Here is an 18294-nt window from a genome sequence, read left to right as displayed (position 1 = left end):
TGAAGCTGAAGCTCCAATATTTTGGCCACCTAATGCGAAGAGAAAACTCCCTGGAAAAGACCCTGATGCTGGGAAAGACTGAAGGCAAAAGGAGAAGGGGACGGCAGAGGATGAGATGGCTAGATAGCATCACGGATGCAATGAATATGAACTTGAGCACGCTCCGGGAGAGAGCGCAGGACAGGAAGGCCTGGCGTGCTATGGTCCATGGGGTCACGAAGAGTCGGACACGACTGAACAACAACAACAAGAAGCTATACCCCCCATAGCACTATATTGAAATAGTGCATTTGTGTAGCAATACCTATACCTCCTATAACACTATCACAAAATAGCGCATTTGAGCAGGCGTAGCTATATCCTCTATTGCACTATTGTCAAATAGTGCATTTGTACAGGAGTGCCTATACCTGCTATTGCACTACTGAAGTTTTAGAGGGACAGTAATAAAAAAATTGGGGGGAATTGGGCATAGGTTGGGGAGGCAGGCGCTAACACACACTGGCCTGAGAAAGCAGAAAAGGCGGAACAAGGTGAATGGGAGGGATTAGGAGGGAGGGAACTGGCTAAGTGCTGACGTGGATGAGACTCCACACAGTAGCCACCCAAACCATTGGTGTTTACAACAGTTTTGGGATAATCCAGCCTTTCAGGCCCCGTGCCCCCCATATAGAGCAGATTCAACTCCAGTAAAAACTGCAGCAAAGTGGAGAGCGAACGAAACCCGTCGCTGTGGAGATCCCCCCTGGAGTGATGGACTTTAGATCACAACCTTAGTCATGAGTTTTGATTGGCAGGCAGCACTCTCAGAGCAGCTGAAGAGTGAACAGGAGAGACTAGGTCTTCAAACCAGGCCTACCAATATTGGGCGACAGTGTAGGATGAGTACGTCTGCAGTTGTGTAAACGTGTGTGAGAGAGAGCAAATTAGTATTTAGTAAAGGAGTAACATAATAGATTAAGATCTGCCTATCCTGGAGATGATTTACGTATTAACTGATCCTCTTTCTTGTTGTTAGTTTATGTCTTGCTATTACTTGTTCATAGGACCTTGTGGAAACTGTCATTTAATGTTAATCTTTGATAAGCAATCTCCCAGAGTTTGTAAAATAAACCATTCAAGCTCCTCTGATAGCAGCAGCCTCTACAGCCTTATGCAGGCATTTGCAGGCATCATGCATAGGGCTAAACTGGGAATGGGATGTGTGCGAGCATGCATGCCCTGCCCCCAAGAATCCCTCATGCCCGGCTAGCTCAGAGACCCCCACCTGTTGAATGTAAAGGGCTCCAAAGGGGCTTTCAAACACGTTCAGTTGAAGAGCTCCTGCAATCAGGAACTTCGCCTGAATAGGGCTTACCTCTTCCCTGTGCCAGGGGTTAAGCTGCTTAGCTGAACATTCTCTGGACCATTACAGCAGCACAGCATGGAACAGACCTACCAACACCAGGATGGCACACAACAGGCACTGTGTTCTTCTTAGGGCACAATCCTATGTATGTTTAGGCAGAATAAAGTCCTACAATCCCTGGAAAGCCCCAGCCAGGATAGCTGGCTGGGGTATGCTGGGAACTGTGGGATTTTATTCCGTCTAAACATGCACAGGATTGCGCCCTTAATTACTTATCTCCAGCTTGCATGAGTCAGCCTGTTTGAGAAACTTATCTCAGGTGCTGGATCGCCCAAATGTGTGGGTTTTTTGCAACTGGAGAAGGGGTATGTGATTGGCACTAATGTGAAAATATGAGAAGATCTAGAAAATAGGGCACAGGCATAATTTATCTCAGGGGTGCACCATCCTTTTGGCACTGAGGGCCATATGTAATGCTGGCTCAGGGGTCAGGGACATGCACACATACTTCCCGGCTATCCTGATACACATTGCTCTTTCCAGTGAAGGAAGAGCAATCTGTATGATGATCATTGGGGGAAGGAGTGGAAAGCTTTTTCTCCATCCCCTAGTGATCCTGATACAGATTGCTCTTTCCTTATTGCTGCTCCAGTGTGGGAAGAACAATCTGTCTCAGGATGCTGGGGAGGGAATTTGGGAGTGGGTGTCAGGGCACCCTTGGGGGCCACACTTACAGCTTTGGGGGCCATGGGTTGTGCACCCCTGATTCATATGGACACAACACGCAAACTTGTAACATGGGTCCACTGATCCCTCCACCCCAAGACCTTATCAAATAGGTTCAACCTCATGAGTCATGGAATCAATTTTAAAATTTTTATTTCTGGAATGATATAAATAGACCTAACACTTAACAGCTTGTAGCTTTTATCTAGTTTCCCAGGTACTACATTGCTTGAGTCAGACTATAGAAAAGCCTTGCCGGTTTTGAAAAATTGGAAGATGGATTGCAGGGCCAGGGCCAAGATTGACGGAGCCCTGGGCAAAGTGGTTTCTGGTGGGCTCCCTCCACCATTGGTGGTCCCTGGTGGGAGGCAGCACTGCTCCTACCAGCACTGAGCTTCTGGGTCTAGCTGCAATTTTAGTTTCCCTCAATGTCCCCAAAGTAGTGTTGCTCTGGGGCTTTGTGGGGAATTAAAATGGCAGAGAGATCCATCGGCTTGACACTAATGAGAACACCAGAAAAAATGAATGGGGTGGGGGCTAGGGTTGGCATTAGTGGGCTCTGCTGCAGAGGTGGGCCCTGCTACCGAAGGACTGACTGGTATCCTTTTTTTACTTTTAGTTCCTTCTGTTTAAGTGGCTTGATTTGTATTTATAGCCACATGACAGGGTGGCATGTATGTATATTAATTATGCACACATGACAAATGCCCTTTAGAAACTCTTCCCTGTCCCTGGGATCAGTTGTACTCTGGACAAAAAGCATTTACTCACATACGTTCCAGGGGTGTAAATCCTGTTAGCCGCACTGGCTCACACAGTGCCCTTGATTATTATAAGTCATTCAGCTGCCACAGTCTCCTGGCGTCTCCTGTGTATAGGGAATGCCAGAAGAAATTATGGAATTTCTGCCCCCTACATGTCTGTCATCTGGCTGCCAGCACAGTTAGCAATCCCAGGGGACTCCTTTTTTCCCCAAAATGTTTAAAGCCAAAAGCATGAAACCAACTCTAAATAACAGACCATAATAGACATGTCTGAGATATTCCCATTACCCTAGTTCTTGGCTTTTTCCAGGGGAGTGAGCAACATAAAGGAAGAACTTTGACAGTACCCTTGTCAGTTGACACTGTAGTTTGGGGGATTAACAAGCCTTTGCCTCTGCCTCAGCTCATATAGGAGTAGGTTGGCATTGCCTATATTGCTAGCCACATCCAGTTTTTACTCAATTTAATATACATCCTCTTTTAAAACTCCTGCCCAGCTTCTGGCAGCCAAGTTTAAGCTAGAATTGGGATTAATGTGATTTTATCTTGCTTAAAAAAATCTGGATGGTCTATTATTTAGAACCAATTTCATGTTTTTGGCTTTAAATATTTTTCCAAGAACTTTTGGGAAGGGGCAAGATAGAACTACAGTGGCATTGCAATAAGGGTTATGGATTATTCGCTACCTTTTTTCTTTTCTTTTTTCACTGACTGTGGTAACAGCACTGCCATTCTTGCTGGATTTTAGTATTCAGTTGGTTACTAGATTTGAGTCACAGAACATGTGCAAATGAAATGCATGTATACATAAACTGTGACTCAGTACTTTAATTATTTGCATAAATTTACCCACACTTGAAAGCCTTGGTTGGTCTTCTCATGAGAAAGCTATCAACTCTTCTGTTAAACCAAGAAATACTGCATTAGGGTCAGTCTCCCTCTGATTACAGGCATTGCTTCTTTTGCTTGAGATGTCAGGTAATGCTTCTATGCCTTTTTTTGTGGTGGGGGGTTGTTTCTTTCTTTGCAATATGCCCCCCCAAGGTGGGTCTTAGCACAAAGCCAACCTTATCCAGCAGCTAGGCTACAGGAGGCTGCCAGGAGCAGTCTGCTAATCAGTAAACAGTTGCTGAGATAGCAAACAGTTTGCAGACGATAGATAGCATTTCAGAAACCCACTGAAAAGGTGGCTTTATCACTGTCAGCAGAGTAGAAGAAGGCAAGGAGAACTGGTATAGCCACAAAGTGATATAGCTGAAGGATGGAAAGGCTGAGTATAGTACTGTTGCAGTCTCTAGCTGCTTGGTACTCCTTAAATTGGAGATCCTGTAAATGGACATCTTGTGTGTGTGTGTGTGTGTGTGTGTGTATTAACCTCATTCTCATTTGTTATGCCTTGCAGCAGCCTTCCCAAAGATGGTGCCCTCCAGATGCATTGGACTATAGGCCCCATCATCCCCAGCCAGCATGGTCATCTGGATGGCACAAGCTTGGGAAGGCTGCCTTGCAGTAACTTTAATATTGCTCTGAAAAATACTTCGTAGAAAATGGTGTTGTAAAAGGGTCCTGTTTCCCCCACCTCTGTGTCAGGGCACTCTCTCTGATGCAAACAATCAGTCTCTTATGAAGCAGTGGCCTGCCACAAACAGATTTCCATTTATTCTGGAGAGATGCAAGAGTATCTCGCCACTTGCCTTCATCATACCCTGAGAATAGAGAATCATCTGTTTCTGACAAGGCAATAACCTGCATTTAAATATAGACAAAGAAAGGATACGATAAGATACTTTATTGCTTAAAGCCATAGGCCACCACAATGTACATTAAAGAGAGAGAGAGAGAGAGAGAGAACACAGTACAGTCACATATTTGTATATACATAAATTCATACATCCAACAGAATCATCCCTAGTAGGCCGTTTGGGCTTTGGCATGTATTTTCCTTGCTGCCAAGGCAAATTTTGCTACTGAGCAGTGGTGAAAGCATCAGTGCCAGAAAGGACACATATCTGTTCGAAAGGTGTTCTATTTAGGAGGCTCTGGGAAATAATGGCAAGAAATTTATACCTAAGATGGCCATAGAGAGGGCATCTTAATAAGTAATGAGAGACATCCTCAACCTCCCCAGACCCACAGATACAGAGTCTCTGATGGACTGGGGTAGTGTCAAATCTTCCCTCCAAGAAGGCGGAAGGCATGCATTGTAGACGCAATGCTGTAAATGATTTCCGTAAGTGAGGCACAGTCAGAGTTGTAAAGTAACTCTCCAGACCAAATGACGTCTTATATAATAGGTACCAGCAAGAATCAGGCATTTGTGAGATTGTAACCAAATCCATCCACTTAGTATAAAGATAATTTTTTTCTTTAAGCCTCTGCTTTACTCTAGAAGAAGGGAAAGAAGGAAAGGACTCAGTGTCAATTCCATAAGCTTGCAACATAGGTTTGGTCAGGTTTACCCAAGACTTTTGGATGGGGTCTGAAGTTGTTCTTGAAAGCATTTTTTTGGAAGGCGGGAATCGCTCATATGGGTCAACTTGAGCCAATACAAAGTGAGAGCAGTGTAAATAGATGTTTTAACTGAAATCAATCCTACTTCTGCCCTTAGAAGGGCCCCAGGTGTACTCCAGGGGATAGTGAAGAGAGATCTCATAAAAGAGTTCTGAACCACCTCAAAAATAGAGGCATTCGTGTATCCCCATACCTCAGCCCCATACATCAGTTGTGAAACTACCTTCTTCTGAAATATCTCAACTGCAGGGACAACCAAACTTCCCCCTTGTGATCGAGACAACTGAAGGAGAGATTGAGTAGACTGGGATGATTTCAGCTTAATTACATCTAGATGTTGTCTCCACGAAAGTTGGGCATTGAAATTAAGGCCCAAATATCTAAAGTTGTTCATTTGTTCAATGGATTCATTGTCCAACTTCCACGTATGTGTTTTCCTTTTCTTCCCAAATACTACAATTTTAGTCTTAGCATAGTTAATAGACAAATGCTTTCTTGTGCAACGTGTACTCAACTTTCTCAAGAGCCTTTGCATACCAATTAATGTAGTGGAAATCATTGTGATATCATCCGCATATAGGAGGACTGAGAGTTTAACATCCTGAATAGAAGCTGGGAAGCATTCCAAATCACTCAGTTCTTATACAATGCTATTAATATAAAAATTAAAAAGAAAAGGGGCTAATAAACATCCCTGATGCACTCCTTTATCAGTTGGGATGCTTTCTGATAACAATCCATTCGCCCCCAGCCTAACTCTAAGAGTAGTGTCAGAGTGAAGCATTTGGATTAAAAGAAACAGCCTTCTATCAATGTTTGTGGCAGATAGCTTTTGCCACAAACGATCTCTGTCTACAAGGTCAAAGGCTGAACTAAAATCCACAAAAGTAACAAATAACTCTTTTCTATCATGCTGAGAATATTTCTGTATTAGGTGATGGAGAACAAAACACTGGTCTATTGTAGATTTCCCCGTTGCAAACCTGGCCTGTTCTCCAGCTAAAATCAAGTTTTCAGCTGCCCATGACTCTAATTTGTGTAAAAGATATTTAGTATATAATTTTGAAACAACATTAAGCAGACTGATTGGTCTAAAATCATTTGGATCTGCTTTAGAGCCTCTCTTGTGAATAGGAACAACAATGCTCACTTCCCAGCCCTGGGGGATTTTTCCATGCTGGTTTATATAAATAAACATTTTAGCAAGAATTGGGCACCACCAAGTAGAATTAGATCTAAACAATTCACCAGGAAGCATATCCTCTCCAGGGGCCTTTTTAGGAGGCAGGGAGGCAATCAAATCATGTGCTTCATCCCAGGTTACTGGTTCCCAATCAGGGCAGGAAGAGAAAGACAAAAAATCCCTGCCATGAAGGGGATCAGATAGGGTCCCAACAAAAGATTGTCTAAACAAGGCTGAAAAGTGAGCTTGCCACTGTGAGGAAGTAATTTGATTATCAATAGAGCCATGATGAGAGCTTCGGCTATTGGGCGGTATAGAAATAAATAAATAAATAAATAAATAAATGATGTCTCCTTGTCCCTTTTGTCACTAACATCCAGAATCTAGTTGAATCTCTTTCTAGAATTGCCAGCCCTAGCTCCATCCAGGATTGTCGTACATACTCGTTCTTTTTCTGGCGCAGGAGATTTTTATACTCTTTGCGCAAGGTGATGTAGACAGTAAAATTTTCTAAGGAGTCTTCTTGCCTCAATCTCCTGATTGCGCCTGCCAGCCTACGTTTCTGGGCAGTGTACCGTTTATCAAACCAGCCTTGACTAGTGTGCAGGCCTGGAAAAAGAGCTTTAGTAGTGACCACAAATTGTCTAAGTTCTTTCACTATTTTCCCATAAGTTCCCTGGGGGTCCAGGGAGGTAAAAAATTCCTCTCTCAAAGATAACATCTTGGGGGATGCTAGAAATAAATTTATTTCTTCTTGCAGCTTGACAAAGAATGGAAGTATGTGAGCCCCTAGAGATGATACAGTCCTGGATTACAATGGATGGTGGTTTTAAACATTATGGCTGCAACCCTATGCTAACTTATCTGGGAGTAAGTCCCATCAAACTCAATGGGGCTTTCTTCTGAGTAGACATGTATAGGATTACACTATATAGGAAGCAACAAGAGCTAGATGTGTAAGTAACTCAAATGCTTCCAGCTCTCATGCATCTGCTGTGATGTCAGAAAGGGAACTTGAACAGTGACTGGAGTTCTTGCTTCTCCCCTCCCACCGCCACCCTGAAGAGATGTGCAAGTAGCACCCACTTTACCTGCTTCCACTATAATGTTCAAAGGCAGAACTTACACATCTGGCAATTGCCGCTTCCTACAATATATGGGGCCATTTTATCTGGCATGCTAAATTCTCTAGACATGCAGACCTGTGCATGTGCTCACCCACTGCCATTCAGCTGTTACATTCTTTGGCTGGCCTAACAAGCCATTTTGTCAAGTGGGCAGCAGACAAGTCTCAATAGAACCACAGAGCCCCTAGCTTTTTATCTAAGCAACAACAAAATTTCTACCAAAAGAAAGATGGCAGTCATATCTCCATTCAATTTGACCATTCTCTTCATTGCTAATAAACTAAATAAGAATAAGATGCAAATATTTAGTAGGAGTGAAGCAGGGAACGACCTGTCTAGTGGAACTTCAGTTCAGTTCACAGTGTTCATGCTTTTTTAATTTCTTCATAACACTCCCATGTGCCACTTCTCTTTTAGAGATAGGCAAAGCAATGTACACCAACAATAAAATCAACTCTATAATAATTTAAACCTGTTAAAAAATAACAACTAAACAGCCACAATTAATCAGCTTAAAATGTCTCTCTTTCTCTCACTGAAATCAAAAAGTAGCTGTGTTGGTGTGTTGTAGGAAACACAAAAAATAATAAACCTTTATTGATATTGATGGTACCTATCAGGGTGTAAACAAGAATACTGCAGCCTAGGTCCCTCCCTCTAGGAGTTTAAATTGAGACATCTCTACTCAACGTATTTGGATTTTGTAAGGAACACCTATGCTTGATGCAAGAAAAAACAACCTGCCACAGATGTCTGTGAGCCCCTGCCAAAGGAAGTGAGGTGGGTGGCTACCAAGAAGAGGGCCTTCTCTGCTGTGCTGTGCACCCTGGCTGTGGAATGAGCTCCCTAGAGAGGTTTGCCTGGCACCTATGTTGTACTCCTTCCAGTGCCAGGTGAAACCCTTTTTATTCTCTCAGTATTTTAGCATTTTAGCTTCCTGGCCTTTTAACTTTGGTGTTTTAAATCTGTATTTTAAATCTCTGCATTGCTGCTAGGTTTTATTTTGGTTGTTTATTGTGGTTTTAAGCTTTCATATTTCATATTGTTTTATGCTGCACTTTGTGGTTTAAATTTTTGTGAACCACCCAGAGAGCTTCAGCTATTGGGCAGTATAAAAATAAATGAATAAATAAATAAATAAAATCAATGTCCTTGTGTTTCAAATTGTCTCCCAGAATACCTGTGTGATGCCTCCAAACCTCTCTCTCTCTCTCTCTTCCTTCAAATACCTCCTCAAAACCCATGTTTCTGTGAAGCCTTTAGCACAACCCAGTAGTTCCCCTGCCCTACTGTGAACAGGCCTGTAGTAACCAAGTCAAAGTATGTGTAACTGAAATAGTGGCACATTCTTCCCATTTACTCTTGCCTCTGCTTCCCTTCCCTTCCTCTGTTGTTTCCCCTGTGTTGAAGGTTAGTTAGATGGTGAACTCCTTGAGGCAGGGACCTGTTCCCTTGTTCTCAGTAAAGTGCCATGCACATTGATAGTTCTATGTAAATAAAGAAATAAAGAAATAAATAACATTCCAGTGTGGCTGGGCACATCAGCGCGTGCGCGTGCACACACACAGAGAAAACAAAATTGAAAATTTACAAGTGGTGTTGCAACAAAACTGGGTTAAGAATTTTGTTTCTTTGTAAATTTGTAACATATTGACTAAGCAGTCATTACAAAGGAGAATACAAGTGTTACCTCTTTTGCTGTCAGCACTGCTCTGCAAACTGGCTGTTGAATAGCCTGCTCCAGGCTCCCTCTTTATTCTTTGTTCCCTCTGACATGGCTCCTTCAGCTGGGTATGGAAGGAGGAGGGATTAAAGATGCTCACTTTGGGGCCTTTTCAGTAGGCAGCGGCCTCTTCTATGCTGTCGGGGGTGGGGACTTAATATTCTCAGTTTCTTCTAGCAATCTGAATACAAAGGCAGCGAAAGCACACTCCACACGTGACTGCCTACACTTGCAAACACCCACATCATATAAAGCAACAAGGATGATTACACCCTTAGTGCAATCATGACGTATGGGGTACTCTACTGTGCAAATCTGTGGGAACCATGTACACATGTGGAATGGTATCCAAGCATTTGTAAAGGTATTAATATGTGAATGGATGTTTTCATGTGTCCACTAGAAAATGTAGTTTCCATAGGCGATGTGTAACAGAAGAATGTAGCCGTAAGACTGGGATGAATCGGAGAGATACAGGAGATCCTGTGCCAAAAGACAAGATTGCATTAAAGTCCATTTTGTTCAGTCGTTAAGTCGTGTCTGACTCTTCATGACCCCATGGGTCATAGCACGCCAGGCCTTCCTGTCCTGCGCTCTCTCCCGGAGTGTGCTCAAGTTCATATTCATTGCATCAGTGATGCTATCCAGCCATCTCATCCTCTGCCGTCCCCTTCTCCTTTTGCCTTCAGTCTTTCCCAGCATCAGGGTCTTTTCCAGAGAGTTTTCTCTTCACATTAGGTGGCCAAAATATTTGAGCTTCAGCTTCAGTATCTGTCCTTCCAATGAATCTGATCATGATCATATTGAGGAACTGATTACTCTAAACTCTTGTCATGTGCCTGGTGATTTTTTCCTTCATTGTCAAACCTTGCTCATTGTCTTCTCAGCACACATTTCTCTTAGAACAGACAACATGGAGAGGTTTCAAGCTATTTTTTTCTTGGCACACAGTGACAGAGTTTGGATAGTGTTGGAAAAAGGCTATCTAAGGCTGCAATCCTATGCACACTTACCTCAGAGTAAGCCCCACTGAACACAATGATACTTAATTCTGAGGAAACATACATAAGCTTGCACTCCACTCATTTCCAAACACAAGGCCTACAGGTTGAACTAAAGGGGTTTGTGTTAGCTAAAATGGATGGGCAGAAGGTAGATCTCCAGATCTTTTGGACTTCAGCTCCCAGAAACCCTTGCCTGCAGTCATCAGGAATGCTGGGAGTTGAAGTGCAATACATCTGGACATCTACTTTCTGCCCACAGCTACAAGATGTCAACCACAACACATTATCTCCTGGGTTCATTTATTATTTATGACTCTGGGATTATTTCCTGCTGATTTAACAAGATACTGACTATAACTAGGAGCTAAGAACCTGACCTTTTACCACAAGCCCAAATATAGACATCTGGCACCATGGTTTCTGGCTCCTGGAGCTTCAATGGCACTGAAACATTGGGGCAAAGTCATGTCTATAGAGACCATCATCTGATTTTTTTTAGTCCTAATCTTTCTCCCACGTTGCCCTTAAGACAGACTCCCCAGAGGACCTGAAAACATATGCAAATGTCATCTGTTTATAAAAGGAGCTTTTTAAATTTTATTTATTATATTTTTAATCCGCTCAATAATCAGTGTTCTCCAAACCCACAAATGCACCATTTGTCTTTCCAAAACAAGGCATTTATGTAAAACAAGAAAAAAAGAAATGCTATTTGGTCAAGAGTTAGTAACTGATGAAAGCCATTCATTCTTTGGGATCTTGCTTATAAATACAATAAGACAGCTCACTGTGAGAGATAAGCACAAGAAAATGGAACAATATCTATATGTCTCATAGATAGGAGAACTCAGATTCTACATGTGTTTTGCTGTTTCTGTGACACATAAAAGCTTGAGCTGAGATCCCATCAATTCCTCTTACTACCGATGTTGTGGAGATGTTGAGTGGAGTAGGGTGAAAAAGTCAACAATGTGTTCTCATCACTGTTCTTCCATCTGAGCCCTTTCCTCCTTTTTGAAGAACAATCTGGAGAAGCTATTCCTTTCATGTGAAACACTCTTTGACACTTGCACATTAAAGGCACAGCCCTTTCAAATCACTCCACATCCGCTTACTGGCTGCAGTGAAAAGAAGCAACACAGCTGATTGATAACAAGAGGGCATGGGTGTGTGTGTGTGTGTCTGTGCACGCGCGTGCGCACACACACGATCTTGTCATTTCTACTTGCCACTTCAGGGAAGACATTAAGGTAGAGGAGGGGAAGGCAGAATTAGGCACAGGGCAGAGTATTCTCAGACCAATGAAAAACACCTGCTTTTCTGAGCTGTTTGAAAACTAGAAAACAGTGTGAGAAGGTGTTTTTTTCTGGAACTGTGAGCTAGGCAGATCATCATGTTGACTTTGATAGGTCGAGGGTGAAATGAAGCAAGACCTTCTGATGTTAATAGAGCCAGTGTGGTGTAGTGTTGTACTGTTGGACCAGGACTGGGAAGATTCAAGTTCAGGTTGGCCAGCTGTCCTACTTTATTGTCCTCTGTCTGAAGGGCTGTCCAATACATGTCCTGTTCCAAATGTTTTATGTGGAAATGTAATATAAGAAGGGCTTACTGGATCAGACCAAAGGCTGATTCAGCACCCAGTTTTCCACAGTGGTCAACCACATGTCTCTGAGAAGCCCACAAGCACAACAAGAAGACAATAGCTCTCTCCCACTGTTGGTCCCCAGCAATTGGTGCTCAGAGGTATATTGCCTCTGAATCCAAGTGTTGCATATTTCCACCATGACTTATAGCCACTGATAGCCCTACCCTACCCTTTTAAAAGCCATCATTAAGCTAGTAGCAGTGAATTCCATAGGTTAACTATGCGCTGTGTGAAGAAGTACTTCCTTTGTCTCTGCTGAATCTCCTGCAGACTCTCTAATAAGGTATATATGATTTTCCAAGAAAAGTGTGGTGATGGGAGATTGTTAATTCTCTGTAGCACAATATGGTTGTCCTGATGCTTTCTTAGTCTGTTTTATTATTTGTTAGATTGTCTTGTTGTTGTCAGAACTGGAATGTGAACCGCCCAGAGAGCTTCGGCTATTGGGCGGTATAGAAATAAATAAATAAATAAATAAATAAATAAATAAAAATGTCCTTTCCCTTCAGATTCAACACCACAACAGACAAAGCTTCAGGCTAATACAACTCTATTTTGCTAGAGCCTAGTCTCTCTACAAATGCAGATTCAAGAAAAACTCTCAGGCTGCCCCCAGGCTCTAATCAACTAATCAACAATCTCTAAGCAGAGGAGACTAACCAGAGGGAGACTATAAGGAGCACCCTAGCTGCCTCTTGCAGTCCTCACCAATAGCCAACTCAGGACACAGACAATGAGGATTCTTTCCAAGGCTTTATTCCTTTATTACTTTATGACTCTTTCAGAATACTAATCACTAGTGACAAAGCAAGGAACAGCACTGAGGAAAGATAGCAGAGTAGCCTAAGCTCCAGGTAAGGCAGTTGGTCCCCGTTTGAAGGAGAATCCTGGGAAGACCCTGAACTTATGGGCTAGGGAGAGATCCTCCCTCTTTCCCTTGGGTCCTCGGGACACGACTGTTGTTTGCGTGCCAAACAAGCGCTACACCTCCTTTCTGCGTCCTCCACCTGTCGTCGCTCCCTGAGTCTGCGCCGAGCGTCCAGCAAGCCCCCCTCCAGCACTCTCTCACTGCCAGGGTCACTATCTATCCCAGGAATGCTGGCAGGAGGAATCTCTGCCAGCTGCTGTGCTTGTGAGAGAGGAGCGAGCTCCTCTCCCACAGATTGCTGTTCCTCTTCAGAATCAGAACTGCTCTGGGGCTCTATTGGCTCAATTTCCACCCTGACAGAGACAAAGTTGTTGGCAGTTTAGGGTACGAACCTCCCGGCCAAGCTAACTTCGCGGTGATGTCCCTCCCTTAGGGTGGCTCCCTCCTATGCCAGCTTCCAAGAGTGGCTATCCGGGCAAAGCGTCTGAGCCCTGCCCCTACTTTTTCCTGCTTTGCGTCATGCCCTAGTGTCTCTCAAGTCCCGCCCCTCCTCCTCCTCCTCTTTGGAAACTTGCATTCTCATGGAGGAAGGAGGGGGCAGGGACTCAGTTTGGGCCATCTGTTGGTCAAAGTCTTGGGAAGACTCTCTTCCAGTGTTTTGGTTCACTAGGGAGCGTCCCTCCCCCAGCCTCTGATCTAGCTGCTGCTCCAACTCTGATTCAGAACCAGAGCTGTCAGACATCTCAAGGAGCTCAGACTCATCCCTGATGACTGTAAACACTGGAAGCCTTCAATAGCTTCTAAAATGGAGGAAGGTTTTTATAACTATGTATAAGATGAGCATTATTATTAATGTGTCTCCCCACCACCACCACACACACACATGTAGTCCTGGGGTGACTCCTAACTCTTATTAAAAATAATTTTAATAATTTTTAAACGATATTCTCCTGAAGAAGGGGAGCATAAACCGAAATATTTTGGGACTGAGGACATTTTTGAGGATCAATAAATCTTCTCTGCAACTCTAATAGTCTACTTTGTGTCAGAGTTTGGTGCCATCCTCTCTTTTGTGGCATTACATACTCTCTTCAGATCAGTCTTCCACAACCTGGTGCCCCCCAGATGTTTAAGACTACAGCTCCCAGAATTCCTGATCATTGGCCATGGTGGCAGGGATTGATGAGAATTCAAAAACATCTGGATGGCTCGAGTTTGGGGAAGGCTAGTTTAGAGAAAAAGGCAACATTGCAAGGAGGAGGAGGGTTTGTGAAGAAATGGCAGCGAAAGCAGTAAATGATTCTTCTTCCCCCACCCAAATCACATTGCTTCATTGGTAGAGAACAGAAATTTGTCTTTGATACAGTAGTTTTATGTGCACGCACCTAGAGAGAGATGCCTCTTAAGATGGCTATCTAGAAAGATCTACCTTTAAGTGTAAAGCCTTGTAGGAGAGATTCCCATTGAGGAGACAACTTGCTCTTTATAGATACTCCATTTCTCTTTCCCTTGAACTACTTATCCACAGAAGATAAGAGGTGCAAACGCAGTGGATTTTTTATTTGAATTGACGGCCTAGCAGCCTGAGGCTGCTGAGACATTGCAAGCAGTGTTCTTTGCCACCTTATCCTTGAGAGGAACATGACCCAGGCTCTATCAAGTCTCAGTGCGGAAGCAGATACTGCTAGAGGAGAACTGTCAGGTCCCTCTGTAGAGAGGCGGCAGCAGCAGCAATTGTTTCCAAAGAATTTGGAAAAAGCCTACACAGAGAAAACAGGCCATTGCGGGTGGGAGATGTGCAGCATATACACGTTAATAAGTGAGGTCATCTGAAGGTGGGGTTCAGTCTGTTCTGGACTTTGTTGTACTCCTCTAGGGTCAGGTTTGTAGTTTGTGGGTGCTGTTATATACCATCCTTAAGTTGGATGCCTCGGTGTTTTCAGTGGCACAAATCACCTTTCACAAGCTTAGTGTACCAGCTGTGGCCCCTCCTGGACAGAGACTGCCTTCTTACAGTTATCCATCCCCTAGTGACATCAAGGCTTCATTGCTGCAATGTGTTGTATACAGGACTGACCTTGAAGCCCTCTCAGAAATTGCATGTGGTCCAAAATGCTGCAGCTGGGATGATATCTGGCATATGTTATACAGTTCACATCTCGTCAGTGTTGAGACACTCCCATTGGCCTCCCATGCACTTTTGAGCACAATTCAAGGTGCTGGTCTTAACCTTTAAAGTCCCACATGACCTGGGACCAGGCTGTCTATGCCCATATGAAACTGCCCTGCATTAAGATTATCTAGTAAAGCCCTTCCCTGGGCTACCCCACCTGCTGTGATTAGGTGCGTGGTGACCAGGGGATGGGCGTTCCCTATAATGACACCCTGTTGGTGGAATACTGTCCCTAGTTTTATTTATCTGGTGTCCATACTCTTGCCCTTTTGACACCAGCTAAAAACTTGTTTTTAAAAAACCCAGGCCTGTTAATTTAGTTTTTAACTTGGCATATTGTGTTCTATTGCTGCTGCTCTGAATTCCTTGATTTTTACATTTTTTGGTGGGTTTATTGAATTGTTACCTGCTGCTGGAAGTTTGTTTTTAGTTGATACTTTTTATTATGCATTTGTGGTTTTATGTTTTTGTAACCCACCTCAGTCAACTTGATGGAGAGGTGGGCTATAACTGAATAAAGCAAACAAATAAAATATTGCATACTTGGTGAAACCAGCTAACTCAGAAATCAAGAACATCTACGTCCATTGATTCCTGAAATACAGATAGGGCCTGTATATAGATTTTAAGAAATAGTTCCACAGGGTGTTGTGATCTGGACTTCATAAATGGGTAGGCAAATCTTGACCTAATTCAGAGTCTACAAGAAGGGTAAGAGATAACCTTGGCCTGATCTGTCTACTGCAATGCTATGGGAGTTCCAAGGCGATGGTTTAGCTCAGGTGTATAGCTGTATGACCATCTGCTCTATCTTTGGCCACCCACTGGTCTCCCCCAGGGTCTTTTAAATGCCTTCCTTTGCTCTTTTGCATCATCTTCACAGCCTGAACAGATCATTTGTAACAAAATCATTCTTATTTTTAAACATTCAGCATCACAGGACTGTTTCTTTTAATTCCTGTCTGCATACCTAAAACAGCTCAGCACCAGAGGGGTGTTACAGATGCTTGTTCATCACTCAAACAGCACAACATCACATGACAATTAGCTTGTGCGGAAACTGCCATCCCAGATCAAACACCAGACCAAGGACCACAGACAGCGCTTTTGTACTGCTTGATATCACCTTAAGCACAGTCATTTTCAATTAGTTGTTTACACATGCAGCTGAGCCATCAAATAATATGTCAAACACTGTGCGTAGACAATAGCTTTTTAGAGAATTGGAAGCAGCATTGTAGGTAGAACTGAATTATTCTTGATATCTTGATGTTATTCTTGATATACATGTTTTCTTCCCTGACCCACCATGGTCTCTAATGAACCTTGTTTTGCAAATTCCTGAGCCATGCTGGATCAGACCAAAAGCCTATCTTGTCCAGTATTCTGTTCACACAGTAGCCAACCAGCTGCCTGTGGGAAGCCCACAATAGCACCCGCCCACTTGTGTTCCCCAGTAACTGGAATACAGAGACATACTGCCCCTGATACTGGAGGTAAAAGATAGCCTACATGACTAATAGCTATTGATAGCCTCATCCTCAATGAATTTGTCTAATCTCCTTTTAAAGCTATCCAAGTTAGTGGCCATCACTACATCTTCAGGTAGTGAATTCCATAGTTTAACTATGCAGTGATCTGGTTCGCACAGTCATGGCAGCTAAAACAAGCCATCATGGCTTGTTGCAGGCGCTGTGCATGCCAGCCAGCCGTCTGGATTTCCCTAATTACCCGCACAGGCACAGCTGTTGTTGGGTTATGTGAGGGTTGCTGCCCACCTCAAACAAACCAGGTTCAGATGGCATGGCAAGCTGTGCCAGTGTGGGTAATTAGGGAAATCCGTCTGGCATGCACTGCAGCTGTCACAAGCCATGGTGGTTGTGCAAACCAGGCCACTGTGTCAAGACATACTTCCTTTTATCTGTCCTGAACCTCCCACCATTCAGCTTCATGGGATGACCGTGGGTCTAGTATTATGGGAGAGGGAGGAAAACTCCTTACCCACTTTCTCAAATTATACATACTGGAGGGAAACTAAATTATTCTATCTGTGCTTACTTTTATTTTTAAGTATAGGAAAGGGTCCATGGATATAGCCTTTAAAAAAGAAAACAATAACACAACAGTGCAAGGCTTCCTCTCAGCAATGATCCTCCATTTAAGAACATTTTATTTCATTTTAAATTTTCCCTTCAGAGTAACGTTGACCAATTTCACCACTCCATAGCTTTGTACAGGCCAAGGAAAAATTAGAACAATTAGCACAGGAATTTACTCCATACCCACACAATGAGATTTCCATTCTCCACCAATGCATTTATTACCAGCCTACTACTTGCTGGAGTTACTATATCTAGGGATACTATTCCTATTGCTCTTAAGTTATCAAGTGATGAACATGCCTGGATGAACCAGCTCTAACTTTCCCTTGAAGAGTCCTCAGCCAGCTATGCTTTTAGACAAATTCTAGAATTTCTTCTCACAGTCTGATTCTAGTTCTCCATTAGATGTGTCAAGTATGGATATACAGATACACCAGTTTCCTCACCTGGCTGTGTGATGCCCTAGAACTTTGTGGCAGTGAACTGGTCATGTCTCTCTCCTAGAGAAGGAAATGCAGGTGCCTGGTGTTCTCAGATCATCAGCATGGATATTGGTGACAGAGTGTAGTAGGAAGTTGCAAGCTGGAGATGGAAAGCAGGAATTGAGGGATGTTCTCAGGCTGCTGTAAAGGGTATGATGGTAGGTTCCATAGAAACGGAAATTTCTAAATAGGAAACAGTGGTGCAAATGGGAAACTTTTTGCCTACAGAGAGCTAAGGATAAGGGTAAACTTATAAAGATAAGTCACTCTCTTCTGAATTATGTATGTCCTTCATACATGAAATATATGCTTCCATGCCTGCTCTCTCATCTCTTCCCAACGTGGGTTAGATGCCACTACTTCCTTGTTGTTACTGTACCCTGCTGTGCATAACCCAGCAGACAAGATAATAAAGTCCATCAAAATAGATTGCCCTAGGAAAAGGTTATTAATCACAGATAAAATGTCCAGTGCTGACTGAGTGCTTCAGAAGTGCTCTAATCAGAGATAAAGCTGATAGAACACTCTCTGGCAGGAGCAGGAAGAGCTAAAAGCACAACATGCCCTTCTGACTGTAGTAAAAACTGTATCAGCCAATCAACATCCTGTAGAATGGAGGTGAAGTAGCCTGGAGGGGT

At 43.2% G+C, this 18294-nt stretch overlaps 1 protein-coding gene across 6 annotated transcripts in view; it reads right to left on the bottom strand.

Moving 5' to 3' along the window:
* The window catches only part of PACSIN1 (protein kinase C and casein kinase substrate in neurons 1), a 77167-nt gene that overhangs the window by 35754 nt on the left and 23119 nt on the right, over positions 1–18294 (bottom strand). The window contains exon 2 of one of the 6 annotated variants that reach the window (XM_084853026.1): positions 2846–2942. The exons of 3 other annotated variants lie outside the window; for them this stretch is intronic. The gene's annotated coding sequence lies outside the window, so the exon portion shown is untranslated. Of the gene's footprint in view, positions 1–2845; positions 2943–9349; positions 9455–18294 lie in introns of those variants that run through there. 2 more of the 6 variants (XM_084853021.1, XM_084853027.1) reach the window with 2 other exon arrangements.

The sequence above is a fragment of the Heloderma suspectum genome, chromosome 4, assembly GCF_057233095.1.
Source record: "Heloderma suspectum isolate Gila_16-S chromosome 4, 16-S_ref, whole genome shotgun sequence".
In the NCBI taxonomy this organism is placed as follows: domain Eukaryota; kingdom Metazoa; phylum Chordata; class Lepidosauria; order Squamata; family Helodermatidae; genus Heloderma; species Heloderma suspectum.
The sequence above is the reverse complement of the archived record's forward strand: the minus strand, read 5'-3'. Positions and strand labels throughout refer to the sequence as shown.